This window comes from Syngnathus leptorhynchus, chromosome 3, assembly GCF_054491065.1.
Source record: "Syngnathus leptorhynchus isolate UIUO chromosome 3, UIUO_Slep, whole genome shotgun sequence".
Lineage (NCBI taxonomy): Eukaryota > Metazoa > Chordata > Actinopteri > Syngnathiformes > Syngnathidae > Syngnathus > Syngnathus leptorhynchus.
In genome coordinates this window covers 19,593,480-19,610,568 of record NC_141197.1, presented here as the reverse complement: position 1 = coordinate 19,610,568, position 17,089 = coordinate 19,593,480, and the positions used below count along the sequence as shown (strand labels likewise).

At 38.3% G+C, this 17,089-nt stretch overlaps 1 long non-coding RNA gene across 2 annotated transcripts in view; it reads right to left on the bottom strand.

Annotated features, from left to right (window-relative positions):
- LOC147059658 (uncharacterized) overlaps positions 1–13,178 on the bottom strand; it is a 40,829-nt gene extending 27,651 nt beyond the window's left edge. For both annotated transcript variants that reach the window (XR_015065685.1, XR_015065684.1), the window contains exons 1-3: positions 12,794–13,178; positions 1,359–1,421; positions 742–822 (exon numbers count right to left, since the gene is read on the bottom strand). This is a non-coding gene — a long non-coding RNA (uncharacterized LOC147059658). The remainder of the gene's footprint in view (positions 1–741; positions 823–1,358; positions 1,422–12,793) is intronic.
- Positions 13,179–17,089: the final 3,911 nt, after the last annotated feature.

The window sequence follows — 17,089 nt, the reverse complement described above, 5'->3', positions numbered from 1 at the left end:
AAGGATATTGCAGTGTTGTGAGCTTTATTGTCACATAAAGTATCTTGGGAGCCATGCTGGTGCAAATCAACTGCAGTGACCTTGCAATTGGGGAAGTGGCACTTCCACTTGGTTAAAGCAGATTCTTCTTCCGCCTGAATCCATTTGTGATTTTATGACAGTGCTCCATGGAGCATACAAAAAAAAATCTTTGTTTTTACTGGAATGGCTGCATGGTTTTTATCTTCATGATTAATGCTGTTAACCCTCTGCTTGCTGTTGAGTGGGGCTTTCATTTATATTTCAACAAATTGAATCAATCCCCACCAAATTAGGCAAAACACATTGGATGTGTTTTTTTTTTTAAATACAATTTATGGTTTCAAAAGGATGTTTTGTAACAATAGTCCTGGAAACACACGAGTGGCACATTGGCCCCTAAGTGAGTGTAGCTGTTTGTTGAGATGTGACCTGTCAGTCCAGGCACTACTCCAAAGCGGGATAAGCTCCAAGTGTGAAAAAGGAGATATAATATTGAATATATAGTGAGAGAAATACATACAATTGCCTGTGGGAGCAGTTGCGACGCAGAGTTTATGAATGTGTATGAAGGCAGCCCAGCAGCTGGCAAGCTGCACTTTGGCCTTCGCTGGTGTGGTGCTACTAAACCAAAAGTTGTGTACTGGATGCAAGCCCTCAAAATATAACGGCATCATACATTAGGCATTCAGCTCATTTTCATAGAGCCCGATTCTATCCTACCTGACTTTGGTAGAAGGACGGACTAGCGCCAACCTCGCGGTCCATTGTAGAAAATAGACGGAGTCTGTCTCACACTGCACCCTACAGGTCAAGAAAATAAAAACAGATGAAGTTTCCATGCATACTGATAATTAACATTTGAAACAACTTTATGTATGTCAGTGGTCGGCAAATAGGGGCCCGCGGGCCAATTTTGGCCCGTCATCTATCCTCTCTGGCCCGCGAGATGACGTTAATATGATGTATTTAAAAAAAATAAAAACTTTAAAAAAAATTTTTTTTCAACCCCATATTTTTTTTAAAGAAAAAAGGGGCATAAAAAAAAAGTGTCCTCTCTCCCTCATCCAGTGGGCAAGGTAAAAAATTGTCTATATTTCGTTAAATTAACATAACTAGGTCTATTTAAAAAAAAAAAAAAAAAAAAGCAATGGCCCGCGATGCCATTGTCTGAATTTTTTTTGGCCCGCATCCAAAAGTGATTGCCAACTCCTGCTGTATGTGAATGTATCACTCTCTCTTGGCCTTTAACTACAAACTGAGCATTAAAAATGGGTTTAAAAAGTTGCTATGGCTTCAGATCTTGTAAAAAGAAAAGACACTTCTTTTCTCAATCTTACCTCAGGGCAGTCGTGTGTCTTCCTCTCCTGTCAGACTCACGTGGCCTCCGACACATCACTGGCCTTGATAAAAGCAGACACATATATTACCTCACACTGTTTATGAAATGAGGAGAAGGAAGTGACAAATTCAACACAACCTAATAGAATATTCAGACAGGATAGTATGTGCCCCCTGGAGCAATATTCTATATCCCCTACTGCTAGCAAATACAGTATGTGCAACACCAAAGACTTGATCTATCTCCCGACTAACGTTTTCATATTGACTTCTCTCAGAGCACTGTAGCGAAATGTAACAAATCCACATGGGCACTCTACAATTACCAGACGTAATCAACATGCTGATTTCTTGTCTTCACCATTTCGGGTGTAAATCCAGAATGTTTTTCTTAACCGCTTTTCACCTCCATTTGTGCAGATTGGATGCAATGGTTGCACTGAGCAAACAGCAGATAGCATTTGACATTTATTCAGGGACATTTCAGTATGAAGGTTATCGGTGGAATTTTTTAGGCTTGTGCCATATCTGATGACTTTTTTTCTCAGAGCAAGGCTTACATTTGACTTGAAAGGCATGCTCCTTGTATTTAGATTTCAACCTTGCTCTGTCTCACTGAAATGACAAATGGCTCTAAGAAGGGAGACATTATGTCTCACCGACTGACAATACACCAGTAAGAATTTGCATTGGCATGAGTAATACGTATGATGCCAAGAAATTTAAAACATATATATTAAAAATAAATGAAATATTATTTTGTGTGTGCGTCATTTTTACATTTGCACACATTAAGACGCGAGCTCTATATAAAATAAAGAAACATAAATAAAATATAAAATAAATCATTTTATATATATATATATATATATATATATATATATATATATATATATATATATATATGCTCATTTGTTATATTGAAGCCATTGCATGTGCACCCGTTCCATCATCCTCTTCCCCCCCATTAACTTTGCTGTCTTAAGCCATGGCACACACCCCTATAGCACTCGCATACGTCCCAGATTATACAACTGCACAGCACTTTTTTTAAATGCGGAAAAATGCAAATAATGGTATGCGCTTGCTCATCAGATATGAAGAGATATTTGGTAGCACCACTTCAAAAAGAAGCATGCAGATAACTTAAATATAAACTAGAATTTTATAACTTTTTCAAAAGTATTGTGGGAGCGGGTCGGAATGCTTTTTTTTGGTAGCTTTAGAATCTGATCTCAGCTTGGACATTTCTGCGTGGACTTTTCACGTCTCCCCAATGCTTGAACATAAATATACATATAGTCCAGTGCTGTCTTCCTACTGATTGGTTGTTCATGTTTAGCACATTTGGTTTCTCATTTCTTCCATTTGTTTTCTTGCTTTTGTACATTTTCTATTCATCCTTCTTTGGTCTCATCTTAAAAGGCATCTGAACAGAGGTTCTGCCCCCAAGTTGTCCCCAGCTGAGTCCTTTTGATTAGCAACATTCGCTGCCAGTTGTTGGTAATGGAGCCAAAACAGCAGTATAAGGTACCTAATTTACAACTGCATGACCCGGTAATTTGCGGTACCATTATAACCTTCACATTACACTTGCAAGCCATTCTGAAGTTATTGTTGCAATCTGCATAAAGAGCCTGGGGGGCAAAAAACTAAAACAATCTTTTCACATTTGTACAACAACAGTAACCAGGCCAGAAGTCATCGGAACGGGCTATGCACTGGGTAAAGAAGGAGCACGGCCAAGTTGAACACAACTAAATTGCCAATGAAGAAAATATTCATATCCAATAATTTTTTGTAACTTAGATTCCAAGCCAAAAAGATGAATCAATATCTTCCATTTTCAGAGGCACAATGGCCTCTCTGCAATGTTGTTTTCCATTAGAATTTGCCATCTCGGGAAATGCAGAGGATAAGGTCTGCTGCTTTCGTCGGGGAAACAGAGCTGATTCAGTAATGTAGTGCATCAAGAATTAGTGTGGTCATCATAATCATTACCATGTTTCATTTAGCATCTGATGTGACTTGGTCTGCGGGCCAGAGGTCTGATGACCATCTGTTAGAAGGCGCATGCAAAATGAAACAGGGGAGCTTGCTCATTCAGTCAAATCACAAGTCAGGTTCTCATTTCGTATATTTGAGGAAAATCATGTTTTTTAATTGTTTCGTTCTCGGTGCGTCCGTGCAGATGGCGTAAATAATTCCCCAAACAAGCATACAAGTGCAAAACAATGCAAGACTGCACATGCAGAGAGCGAGCTGTGTTGGTTTTCCATTTTTTATTTATTATTATTATTTTTTTTTTTATAGAGTTGAAGCCATAAAGAACAGACCAAGATAGGGGTCTCTGGCTGACATGCAGAATGCAAGAAGGTTTATCCTGATAGAGACTGACACTTTTGACTGTGGCATTTTTATTCTTTTAACAACTATGGCCTGTAATTGAATCGTTTCCTCAAACGTATCCGACAATTGGACATGTGCGAAGGCAAAGGGATGGCTAAGGACGTTAAGACAAATGGGATTGATGGTGGGCAAGACTACGCATTGTGAGATGGAAGAAACTGTCATTTATCATGGAGAACCCAACAAATAAGCGATTTGCTGGCCGAGTGCAGTGAAGCAGCCGAGTAATCAAGCCAGTCTGTGGTCATTTTCATCCCGTGCGGTATGACCTTAAAACATCAATTCTTAAGAACTGGATCGTGAAATAATGAGACACGCACGACGTTGTTTAGGGTGATGGCTCAAGAGTTTTGAAGGAATGACAGGGCAGACACTGAACAAGGGTGGAAGGAATCAAATGTCTACTGGCACATCCCCAGATAACAAGACATGTTTTGTTTTTGGCTTTGGACACAAGACATTTCCTCAAAGGAGTTTTTCCACTAAGAGAGATTTCTGTGCTCACGCCCGAGGCTCTCAATGGAAGCAATGAGATGGTTCGTATTGAGACTGGTCTGGACAGCAGTGAGTCGCTGATTACTCAAAAAGGATGCAAGCGAGGGGGTCAGATTACGTTACCTAACAGACATTGGAGTAATTGGCCAACAAATAACTAAATAATTAAATAAATAGGATATGACAAGTTAAAAAAAAAAAGATTTTATTGCTGCTTCAACAATTCAATTAAGTTTACAATAACGTTTTGCAGACCTTTGTGCCCATGCAAAACATGTTGTGCACCAGACAGCATTAAGTGTACAGCTACTTTGGTGACCGTGTTTTAAATGACCGACGAACCAACTGGCTAATTTCTGATAGGATTACGAATTCTATTAGGACCCCAAAAGACCATGCAAAATTTTGAAACCCGAACAAAGATGAGCTTAGAGATAAGGACTTCAAACTGAATTACGCCCAGTTGTTGGGTAATTTTTATTAAGTGTTACATTTTCTTATTTGGTTACATTAACAGCTGTATTTTGAATTATTTCCACTTAAAAAGTTAATGACATCAAAAGGAAGGAATACTGGGCCATGGCTTTGTGATGACCGTAGCCAAACACGATGCTCTAAAAACCATTGTCCACAAGAGGGTGCCAAAGAGCCCTGTGTAATTCCCACGTCCCCATGACATGCAAAAAACAAAATGGTGTGTGTGTGTGTACGTGTGTGTGTGTGTTTGTGGTCAGTTAATTGATGCCGTGACAAGGGACATGTCAGACTTGCATGTCATCTGTCAGAGACAACTAATTAGATCTCCCTGTAGGGCTTTTCCTTCCTGTTCTCCGCTTGCCTTGTCATCCTCTCGCTCATTTCCCAAAGTAATTTCAGCCCCGTCTGCTTTAGAGTAACAACAGACACAAAACAGATAAGACAGCAACTTAATTAGGAATATTTTTGGTACCGAATTTTAATCAAAACCTTGGTAAGTGCATCGGTTAACCCTTTTTTGTGTGACAATTTCAGAAGTCCAATCAATGAACATGCAAAAAGGCGGAAAAGTTGTGAAATTGTAACACGGAATTTAATTATTGAGAAACATCCGCATGTGTCAATTAAAACGAGAGATTGTTAATTGAACCAAACAGCCATCGCCCTTGTTTAGTTTGACGAATTTGAATGTGCGGGGAGGCGATAGATGAATCTGAGATGGATAGACTGTCTGATCATCCAGCATCTTCTCATGGAGGAGGTAACCTGACTAATAGATAGGAGGAGTTGGTTGGCTTGCCCCTGAGAGTGACACCACGGCGAAGGCACGTGCGGACATCGATATGTGGGGGAGGTGGAATGAAAGGAAGTGATTATACTCAATGTCTAATGGATTGCGAGGGGATTGTAATCAGAGACTGATCCCTCTTCATCAAGGCAACTCCCTTCTCTTAGGAGTGATTTGGAAAAAAAAAGAATGAAGCTCGCACATTCTTGCTGAAGAGTGATTGAAATATTCTTCGTGTGCATTCTTTACATTTGCACACGTAAAGACGTGACCTCCAAAAATATATTACAAAAATCTAAAATATATATAAAATAAATAAATATAAAATAATAGGTGCGAGCTCCTAAAATATAGTATAAATAATTATAATATATAACATATATATAAAATAAATAAATATAAAATTACATCCATCCATCGATATCTACCTATATCTATATATTATTTATATCTCTCTATATATACTGTCGCTGAAGCAGAAGGCGACTTGCTATTGTAAAGACGGTAAGAACCCAAAAGACTTATCAGCTCTTAACCGCCGCAGAAGCAGTAAAATTAGACGCAATTTAAGTGTGGAACAACATGATATATTTGTCAAAAGCGGAGTCGATATTTATTGCAATTACATTATGAATTGAATTTACTGCATTGGTAGACCTCTTTGGCTGAGTTTCCAGCATTTGCCGAGGCAACATCAATAACCGATGACAGCTGCACCGCATGAACAATCGTTATGGCTCCAACCGCTCCACAGATTCTTTGTTTGTTGTTGTTGGTTTTTTTATATTGTGTGTTTGTGCTCATTCTGTTCGGGTGCGCGTTTGCCAGCGCTAATGTTTTATTTTGCCTAGATGCTGAAAATCTCCGATAATGATTACCGCTGTCAGAGATTCAGATGGCAATTTGTTTTGAGTTGTGGGTTTCAGAATTGCACTGTGTTCTACTTTGACTCTCAAAGAAAAATATTCAAATCTGTGAGGTTCTACACCACGACAAATTACAACAAAACAAAACTCTGACATTTTGTGCAAGTGATGTTCACTTTGCATGGAGGTCAAGACAGAACACGGCCATAAAAAATGTTTGTCACAAAGTAAACAAATGAGCATGAAGCAATAATTATTAACCATTTTGTCAACTTAATTAGGTGAATAATTTGCAAATGAATGCTGATAACATTTACCAAGAAATGGCCAGCTTGTTTGGATCACAAACACCTTAAAAAGACCATTAAAAAATATCAGGACAGGCTATTAACAACTTTTAATTACACTTATCTTTTCCTTCAAATGATTCTTTGTCCTTTTATAAAGATTGGGCTTGTCATCATCTTGTCATTTAATAAAAAAACAAAAAAACATTCTATGCTCTGGAAGGCTTAATTTGGGGATAAGATAAAGACACTAAATAGACAACATTTTGCAAATTGTGTGTGATGCTGTTCCCTTACAGAAACACATTTAGAAATGCGCTGGTTCAATTTTGCAAGTGCACATCAGTTTTGTCTTTTCCTTCATCTTTGTAAGCTCAAAGGATTGCGTGCAAAAGTATACATTGGAACAGATCAGATGTCACCAACAAATGGTAATAACCAAGACAGTGAAAAATAACTCGAGCAATTACGCTATGTAGCCAACGATATATTTGTCTCTTTTGTCTGATGCTACATTTGTAATACCAGAATCCTCACATTCCAAAAGGTGACAGTTTTGCAGAGTGGCATCAAAATGAGATTGATTTAAATGTGTTGGACTATAATAGGCCGGTGGAAGGGGGGGGGGGGGTCACCCAGTGGTAACAGCCCAAGGCATGTGAAATCAGTGATCCAAATTAAGTTGTTTTGGAGAATAAAGTCAATTTCTAATGGGTCACACTACCGCATCACCTTAGGCAATGTTGAAAATATCATTGGAGTGAGAAGGTCTGAAGACAAGAGTGACACGCTTAGCTATTTCCTGACGGTCCTCGTGGCCCGCGGCTCCACATTCTCGAGAGAGGACAATGACTTTGACAGCCAATCAGAGCGGAGTATGCATGTGTGGCTATTATCCGCATTGTCTGCACGGAGTACGGACTGGGAAGTTAAATGGATGACATTTTGTTTGATTTTACTTGACATCATCCAATCATTTACCGGCTTGGCTTCTTTGCACTTTCACTAAAATAATAAACATCCCTCCAATATCTGTACCCAGACACTAAACATTGTATTTGTTAGCGAACAAAGCGCAACGCAATACTGAGCCAACTATCACAAGAGGCACATATGCAGCAAAATCGTAACGTGTTGTACTGCTGCCATGGCTGGCCTATTTCTGGCATTTGTACAGATGGCCGTAGGAAACAGGTGCAAATGGGAGGGGGGGGGGGCAGTTTGGAGCACTTCAGGCTGTAGGAATTTGCAAATTTGCTGAGAAGCTAAGGTGTTGTTTGACTTTTATTTTCAGTTCTCACTTGTTAGAATATATTTCGACTCTCTGGTCATTATTATATTTCAAAGTAAAGTCCTGACTTTTCTCCGACTTACATTAAAGGGCCCCTCATTTTAATGTTCCGGGCTTAGAGTAAAGACAAGAAAGAAAAAAAAAAAGACTGAGTAGTGATTTTGGGCTTGTTAGGTGATATATATTTTCTTATCTTTTTTTTCTTATATATTTTTCTTCCTGTTTATCGGGCTACACGTGAGAAGAAACTCTTTCAGCTTCTCGCTCTCTCTTGTCTAATGTCACACTGTCTTGTGATTTCTTTTTATAAGTCATTTAGTAAAAGTAAGTCCATTCTACTTTATGTGGACTTTTTTAAGCTCTTTCAAAGCAAGAGATATAATTTTAACCCTGAAGTGTGGCAGATTGATGGCGGTCGTTACAAGCAACGAGGCAGACACTTGCAAGAGGGACAAAAACAATATGGGCAGAGGACAGGAAACAAAATCTTCTAGTCCCTCAACAGGAACCAACTCCAAATCACATATTTTAGAGCCTGATTCATTTTGTCAGCGGCATTTTACATGAATAAATATGAATAAACACAAATAAATAAATGACTAAATAAATAAATAAATAAATACAAATAAACACAATTAACTAACTAAATAAATAAATTTCAACATGGCTGTCCAGACCCAAAAAAGCAGCCGTTGGGATTATATTTGACCAAACAGAGGATAGTATGGTAGCATTTTACTGATTATTGTACTGAGTAGCAGAAAACTAATTTGAAAAGCCCGCTGCATTTTTCAGAGCAGTGAACTTTGACAGCTTTGACCTCTTTATGAGGCTCATCTTGGCCCTGTTGCAATCTAACCTTCCTTGTGATGCCACATTTCTTTCTCTTATCACCGGGGCAGATGCTGAAAGCCTTCCCCTGTTCCATGCCATTCATCTTACCAAGCATTCTCTGCTAAGATAATTCGTCAGGCCATGAGTTGATTTTTTTTTTTCTTCCATGTGGTTCTGCAAACTGCACTCGTGTGTCACTGCAGTCACTTCTTTCTGTAAGTGCGGGATGCAATCCCAGGTTAGAGCAAGGACACACTAAAGGGATTATTTCTCACGGCCGGACCCAAGTGCTTTTGGGGATCCCTTAGGTGTCGTTCCAACAAACACATTGCAGCTGGATAGGACAAATTATTACGTTTATTGAACGACGGCCAGGACCCTTACCCGATTAGGTCGGAAAATGGATCATCTGGACTTGCATGTTGAGGGAAAAAATATTCAGAATCTATGACATTGATGAGATATTTCAATGCCAAAGCTGCATGTGGTATTGCTAACACTTGACTGATGGGGTAAATGTAATTGCATATTGAATAATTGTGATCAATACACACAAATTACACAGAAAATGAAATGCAATGTCGTCAATAAACAAAGACTGTTTAAGGGTTGTTCATGCCACGTATGGCTCAGCGATATCAATATGTCTTGTGGAACCCCCGCTGGGATTGTGCTAAATGTAGTGTTATAATAGTCATTATAAAGAAAAGGCATCTTGGAAAATAAGTCTGGAAAACGTTCAGTTGTCTTTGATAAATGGTAGGTTTCAAGGTTTATTTTAGCCATGACTTAGAAAATGAAGCTTCAAAATTGTTTCATGAACCAGTTTTTGCATTTGTTTGACTTTTCGCGGTGGTACTCTGTTCAGCATTTGACAGTCCCCAGTTCTTAATCCCCTTTATCTAAACCAACAGTACCGTCTCAAGAAGTCATGCTTTTCGTGGCGGCACATCTATAAGAGAGTTTGAGTTGACCCTGACAGCAGAACCGCCTTTAATGAAAATATTTTTTTGTAGCAATCTTGTGTTTGATTTCATGGCTCCGGGCCAAATCTGTCCAATAGCCTCACTTTGCTTGCACCATGACAGGAAAATCCTACATGATCTTCCTATGAAGTTTTACTATTCAGCGCTATAATGCAAAATTTATCAGAGCGGGTTGCCACATGTGGATGTCTTTCTTACCACACTCAAGTCAGGCAGTTGCTGTACGTGTTCAAAATACCGGCCGAGCCTTTTTTTTTTTTTTATTCAGGTCAAGGTCCGTAGTGGAAACTCTGATCCCAGTCCTACCAGCTGAGATAGTGAAGCACATTTCAATTAACCCAACCAGCCTCCTTATCATAATCTTCATCTCTTTCTTCAATTGACTAATTAATCAAACTGGATGGATATTCAAGCGGAATTATAACAAGATTCCAGACAGTCACTGTCTTCAGCCACCTTGGTTGGCAGCTCTTTGTAATATTTTCCTTTTGTAATCCTGTTTACTTGAACATTTACACCGTGCACTAATTGGGTTACTGCTGGTTAATTTAAATTGTCCTTTTTTATTGTAGTTTTAAATTGTTCTTATACCTACCCTTCCTTTAGTATACATCTTTCGTTATGTACAATTATTAAAAAATATATAATATATATATATATATATATATATATATATATATATATATATATATATATATATATATATATATATGTGTGTGGAGGGAGACTACCAATGTATGATTTTTAATTGTTCAGTGCAACTTCATCTTACTGTCATCTTAAATGTTAAATAAATACATTTTTTGTATTGAATACTCGAAGACAAGTTTTGTGGATTGGAATTTCATTTGGATCCAAAATGACCCTGCAAACAGTCCAAGAACTGGGGTAGTAGGAATTCCACTGTGGGTACTTTTCTCTGACAAGGCCCTTCCCTGGGGTGCTCAACTAGGTCAGGTTTTTAGAAGAGCTTTGTCTGGTCCCTCATCAAGAACCGGTTTGCCAGGGGTGACCCTCCCAAGGGCATACTGTAAAACCACAAATGATTTCCAGGTTTTCTATCCCGACGAGGTGACGGCCCAAAGGGAGAATATACATTTTTATTTTGGTATAAATGAAGTACTATTTTCCAGTCTGGGAGTCATTTCGAATGTTTCATGATTGGATTCAATTGTGTCAATCAAAAGGAATTGCTTGTTTTAGCCAATGTATAAATTTACACAATGTTTGCGTTGGTTCTTATTAATCTGACATTATGCCATGCATGTGTCCCCTTTGCTCAGCAAATACATAATTAGATTTTTTTTTTGTATGGGATTTTGATTCTCAAATGTGGGCATATTTATACCAACCCACGTACATGTGATATTTGCATTTATACTCGTCTAATGTAGCACACGTGCTTGAATGAACAAGATGCCCTGGCAAATGGGTTGAGCGAGCGAATCATTAAAACTGCCATTCTTGTGAGGAGCAGGCATCAGTATGTAATTCGATATTATGTCAGGTTATTGAGTCTTAATTGGATTCTATCTTGGCGCAGCGTTTCCAGGTGGAAGGAGGCCCACTTGGATCGAGAGCATGCTATCAATAGCATAGCTCAGCAATGTCCAAGAATAACACTTCTTTTTGTATCCAAGCTTTATTAAATGAAGTCAATGTTATAAAGCAGTTCATTTTTCTTTTTCAGGGGAGAAGGTTCAAGACATTCTGCAAGAGATATGTATGGTGAGGAAATCCTTTTTAACCCGGATTTTTTTTTTCATTTGGACTTTCGATACTTTTATTTTTCTGTCACGTCAGCAATTTTGCATCCTCCAATTGGATGATCAGACAAAAACGTGTTACGGGCAATTTAGGTTGCAATCTGCACACAGCATCAGCAGACATTCATTTGTGATTCAGACAACTTCTGGGACAAACGATTGTGTTTCACAAGTTCTGGTGAAGCATTACTAATCTGGCAATGAATAACAAAACATTGCTTTGCTTGTGCAAGTAATGATATTACTTTTAGAAGAGAAACTTGTGAGGGGGAAATAAGCACCGCGGTGGCATGTAGATGTTATATAAAAACACAGCTGAGGTTGGTGAGCTGGCATCATCACCTTTGATCCATTATCCTCGAGGTGGTTGATATAATTAAATGTGTGATACTGATGGACACTGCAGGAGTTGCTGCTTCCAACAGATCTTTCCCTCATTTTTTCAACTTAAAAGGAAAACAAACATCAAAAAAGGTCCAGTCTAACTCTTGGATGTGGATGACGCAGAAAACATCCACAATTCTCCATATCAGATGGTGCATTGCAGCAAGATTAAGCCTTACTGATGGACAAATGAGGCTTAAAGATGTTAAAATTCCATTTCCACTGCACTAGTCTTTATCTTTAAACTGAGAGCACAATCACCGTCACAGTTGTCTAAAAATATTGCAAGTGCTTCATGAAGCTTCATTCAATGTGACTGAAAATTAACAGGTAACAAATTCGATTATTGACAATTTTTTTTTTCCAGCTCATAATAATCAATCAAGAGCAATTAAAACTAATTTTCTTCCAAACTCGATAATGATGCATCTTATCTAGAGGAAGCGCCCAACAGAATTTTGCTGACCTCTCACTAAATATATCCAGCTTTTAAAAGATACGATGTAGCTTTAGCTACCTCAAGTCATCATGTTATTATCGTGCCTATTTTCTCTGACCTTTTGCAGTTTTTAAAAACATCCTTATGTCTTGAGCACCTTTCAGAGAAATAAGCTGCAATTTGTCCTTTGCCACAAACTTATAGTTCATCCCAAAAAGATATACCAATGCTGAAGACAAACAGTAAAGTAGCCCAAGAAGTGTTTTGTGGCTATATTTGACCCACACTTGGCTCTGCATAGCCTACATCCCACACACGACTCCAAACAGTATAATGAGTTGGCTTGCTGGCTTTACGTTTGCCCTCAAAAGTAAAAATACTTGACAGTACAAAAGTTGTTTGCAATTACTCACCAACAAGTATATTGTAATGCTCCGGTGCAGTGAAAACTCAGGCCAGCAAGGCACAATATGCACACTGCCTGGAGCTTTTCCTGAGGGCTTGGCACTGGCATCAGGAAAGAGTGTCATGCAACATTGGGCTCCTTTCTTTGTCCTCCAGGATGCTTCACATTTTTGGATGCTTGTTGCTGGTTTTTTTTCAGCATGAAAACAGCGTGTGAAAGTGTCAGGGGAAATCGTCATAATTATATTTAAAATGAACACATATATTGGAATTGGCAGGAGTTCAGCATTCACACGCTCATTGTTATGACCCTTGTGAATGCTGCTGCAGAAGGGTCTAACATAAATGTGAAGTGGTAAAGAAACCGATTGACATACAAAACATGACTTGACACCACACTGCCAAACAGCACAACTGAATGCAAACAAATCCTTTTCAATTTTTGGTGGTTTGCCAGTGCAGGTGGTGGCTTACCTGAAACCAATCACCAAATCAGGCCACTGATTGGCCAGCTGAGTTAGGCCCACCAATCAGTGGAAAGCTCCCACACAGAGACTACCAAACAATAACACAAATTCCCAACTATAATTTTTTTTTGTCTTGTATTAACCAAACATACGCTCAAAAAGAATTTCTGCATGCACAGCATATATTCCACACAAAACCAGGAAAGTGAAAAGTTCAAACCTAAAACCTGTCCACTGTGGGATAGTGATGAGAAAATGAAGTTTCACATTTGTTTCATGAAGCAGTTGTATTGTTTGACTCTTGGAATTCTACATTCTAACATTGGACTGAAAGTACGCTGATTTGCCACAAGAGCAAGCTGATAGTTTGTTCAAAATATCAATTCAACTTGTTCATGGCACTCACAATTTCCTATTGCAAAGCAAATTGCTCCATTCTGAACACTCGTGACTAACCAGCACTGTTGATTACAAACTGGTAAATCAATTCTACCAGTTTACACAAGCATGCATACATTATAACCTCAGACAGTTTTGAGTCTGAGATGACACTTAGAAGCTTGCAATGGAGAAGCTGTGCACTCATGAGAACGCTCCCAGTGGCTCTGCATTTGGAATTGGGAAGCAACACAGATGTCACAGCTATTAATGATTCAGAGGCTTTGTGTGTGAGTGAGGGGAGGGGGGTGCAGCACCCAGGAGAAAAGTTTCCTTATAGTTTTATGTCCCTATAAGAATCTATTATTTGTGTCTTTTTGCCACCAGCGGTGCACATAACTACATAATATATAACAGATAAAGAGGAACCTTTCTAGCTGGAAGATCTGACCAATGGCAACTTTACAATACTGATACAACAGAAGGTGAATAGTTGATATAAAAATAAAAAAATAAAAATCTGTAAAATAAAATAAAAAATAACGATATATAAAGTATATATCAAATAACGATATTATAGATAATACATTATCAAATCATCTGTGTCACTCCAAATCATTAAATCCATCGATCAAATTCCTCGTCTTTTATGTCAACAACGCCGTATATAACTATATTGCAGCGTTAAAGTACCAGTCGCTCCTGAGAATAAGTCGCCCCCTCCCACCCAAACTATGAAAAAAAAATGCGATTTATAGTCTGAAAAGTACGGTACTGTTCAATAAACAATTCAAACGGCTTCAGTCATTACGGCTCTTTTTTTTCCACTTCACTCGGCGCATAAGAGACTTGCTAGGAATGTTCACAACACAAAGAAAAAAATGAAATCGACCAAGTTACAGCTTGAAACTCAGAAAACTAACGAGGGGAAAATGAAGCTTCAAATGTACTTCATGAACCATTTGTCTTTTTTTCACTCTTGATGGCACTGATGTTTTAAAGAAAAGCTTAAAAAACAGAAGCCTCACTCATCTCAATTCAGAAATTAATTGGGAAACTTAGATTATTGTACATACATTGGTTGTTTTCACATTGTTGTCCTATTAAAACGTTGCTGTAGCTGAATGTGACATTTTTCCAGTGTAGCCATATTCTTATGTTGCCAAACACTTTGAGCTCCTCTCCTCAAAAAGCACAACATTCCAATACAATACAGCTAAATCCTGGTAGCATATGACAACGGTTTTACATCCTCCATTTTTCAATCGGACCGAAGCCTCAACAACCAGCTTGACCTACTTGGCTTCACCGGGCTGCCTCAAGTTGGCTCTCCGTGCCAACTGTGAAATGTCTGCGTCTGTCATCACGAATCATGAGGTAAGGTAGAAGGACAAAGATGGGCTTGCTTTCTGCATATGTGTAAGAGATAAGCAGCATCAGTGGCAGAAGAATTCTCAGTTTTGCACGCATTGTCCAGTTTGCAGACGGCTGAGAGTGGGGAAAATTGTTCTAAATGTAAGCAAGAAGCACTCGTATTTTATTTCAAAAAGCACGAGTTAAATGTCATGAAAAATACATTTGCCTCCGTGCTTCTTGAGAGATTTGTTTTAACTTGAACTCTTTTAAGCTTCCTCATTCACTTGAAGTGTCAATCAAAATCACTGACGTCTTTCTCTTACCTCGTGAGAATTTAATTCCCGACTAATCACAACTCCTGCAAGTTAAGTGGCAGAAAAGAAACTAAACCACCAAAAAAACGTCGTACCACTCTTTTTCTTCTTTATGTGAACACGATAAATTTAAACCCATTGTATGTCAAAGAAAGCCGAGTCTTCAGGGACTGTAAGCATCAAAACACAGGCGCATTCAAGATAGGAGTACTTTTTTTTCTGAGTGTGTGTCAAAAACATCCATTAGTTGTACGTCAGGAAATACTTTTGCTGCCCTACACTCTCACCCCAATCTACTTCTGTGTTTTACAGTACGACAACTGTACATTTCTTATCTGTCATGACTTTTTCTCAAGAAAAGAAGCCGCAGTTCAGTAAATGAGCCAATCTTTTTTTTTTCTGCCCAGCCAAGACAAAGCTTTCTTGCTTTAATTGGCACTCTACTTATAGGGAATAAAGAAAGCAGCAGTCACCGTGCGTCTCTTCATGCAAGGCTTCATGGAACCAACTCGTTGGGATTGGGATGTTGATGATGATAAATACTTTTTTAAAATGGTTCTTTGAATCAAGGGAGGAAAAAAAAAATGCACATAATCTCCAAACATATCAAGCTGGTAGAAATACGGTAGGATGTATTGATGATGCTCAAATTAAATAATTGAAGTAATTAAATAAATAATTTAAATAAAATAAATAATTTAAATATAAAAAATTCATAGTTAATAAATAAGAGTTAAATAATTTGCCCTGATTCTCTCAGTATCCTCACAAAAAATAAAAAATGGTATACAAAATGTTGGAAAGGATTTTTTTACGGCAAAAATTGGTCTGATTAAATCCTCAGAAACTCATGCTCAATTTTGGCTTAAAGGATGACAGCAGCGTTGGAGTTGTTTACTGCCGCTGTTTACTATTTTGCAAGTGTATCACAAGGTCAAATGCATTTCGTGACAGAAAGTTTTGAAAAGGTTTTGCTGGGGAGGTTTTGTGAATCGATTCATACAATCAACTAGTTGGTGCGAGGTGACATAACACCTCTGCAGGCCACAGAAAATATCATTCAATTTCACAAGGTGAATACATGTCAGTGGGACATTTATACATATAAGCTCGATTCAATTGCACGAAAGTAGTAAATAGCAAATCTCGCATAGTTCGCAAAAGCACACGTGCCTAACACTCCTTTTACAGAAATGTAAACACATCTCTCTGCTTTACAGTTTCCAAATGATCAATACACTATTTGAGAAAAATAAAAAACTGTTTGTGGAAAATGAGTTAAATGAGCAATCAGGCTGAGGACAAAAATAAGCCACAGGTGAGATCTTGTGAATTTTGTGAAGATGCCAAAAGGTCGGTCAATTACCACCAGTTACTATTTTTAGCACAACGATCAAATACAGTTTTATTTGGGTGTGTTTTGATATTTTATATTTGTTTTGATGTTTACGCTGAATGCAAGAAAATAAAAATATCTGAAAATCCAACACTCCAGTGATTCTTACGAAATCTTTTTAACTAGAAGTTTACAAGCATCTTTCAAATGTGCCCGTGGTCGTTTGGTTCTTGAAACGGACAAAATATTGGTGCGTTTTCAAACGAGTGGAAGGCAGGCTGTTCCCAGAGCAAAGCTACAGCTGACTCAGACACTCCAACCCCTCAGCCCCAAATCACACAGCAACGTTATCTGCCAGAGGGGCTGGGGAAAAAAAAAAAAAAAAGAAATTCAAGGATGCACATCAAAGTTCAGTCTCTGGAGCATTTGTGCTCACATACTGCTGAGATTATG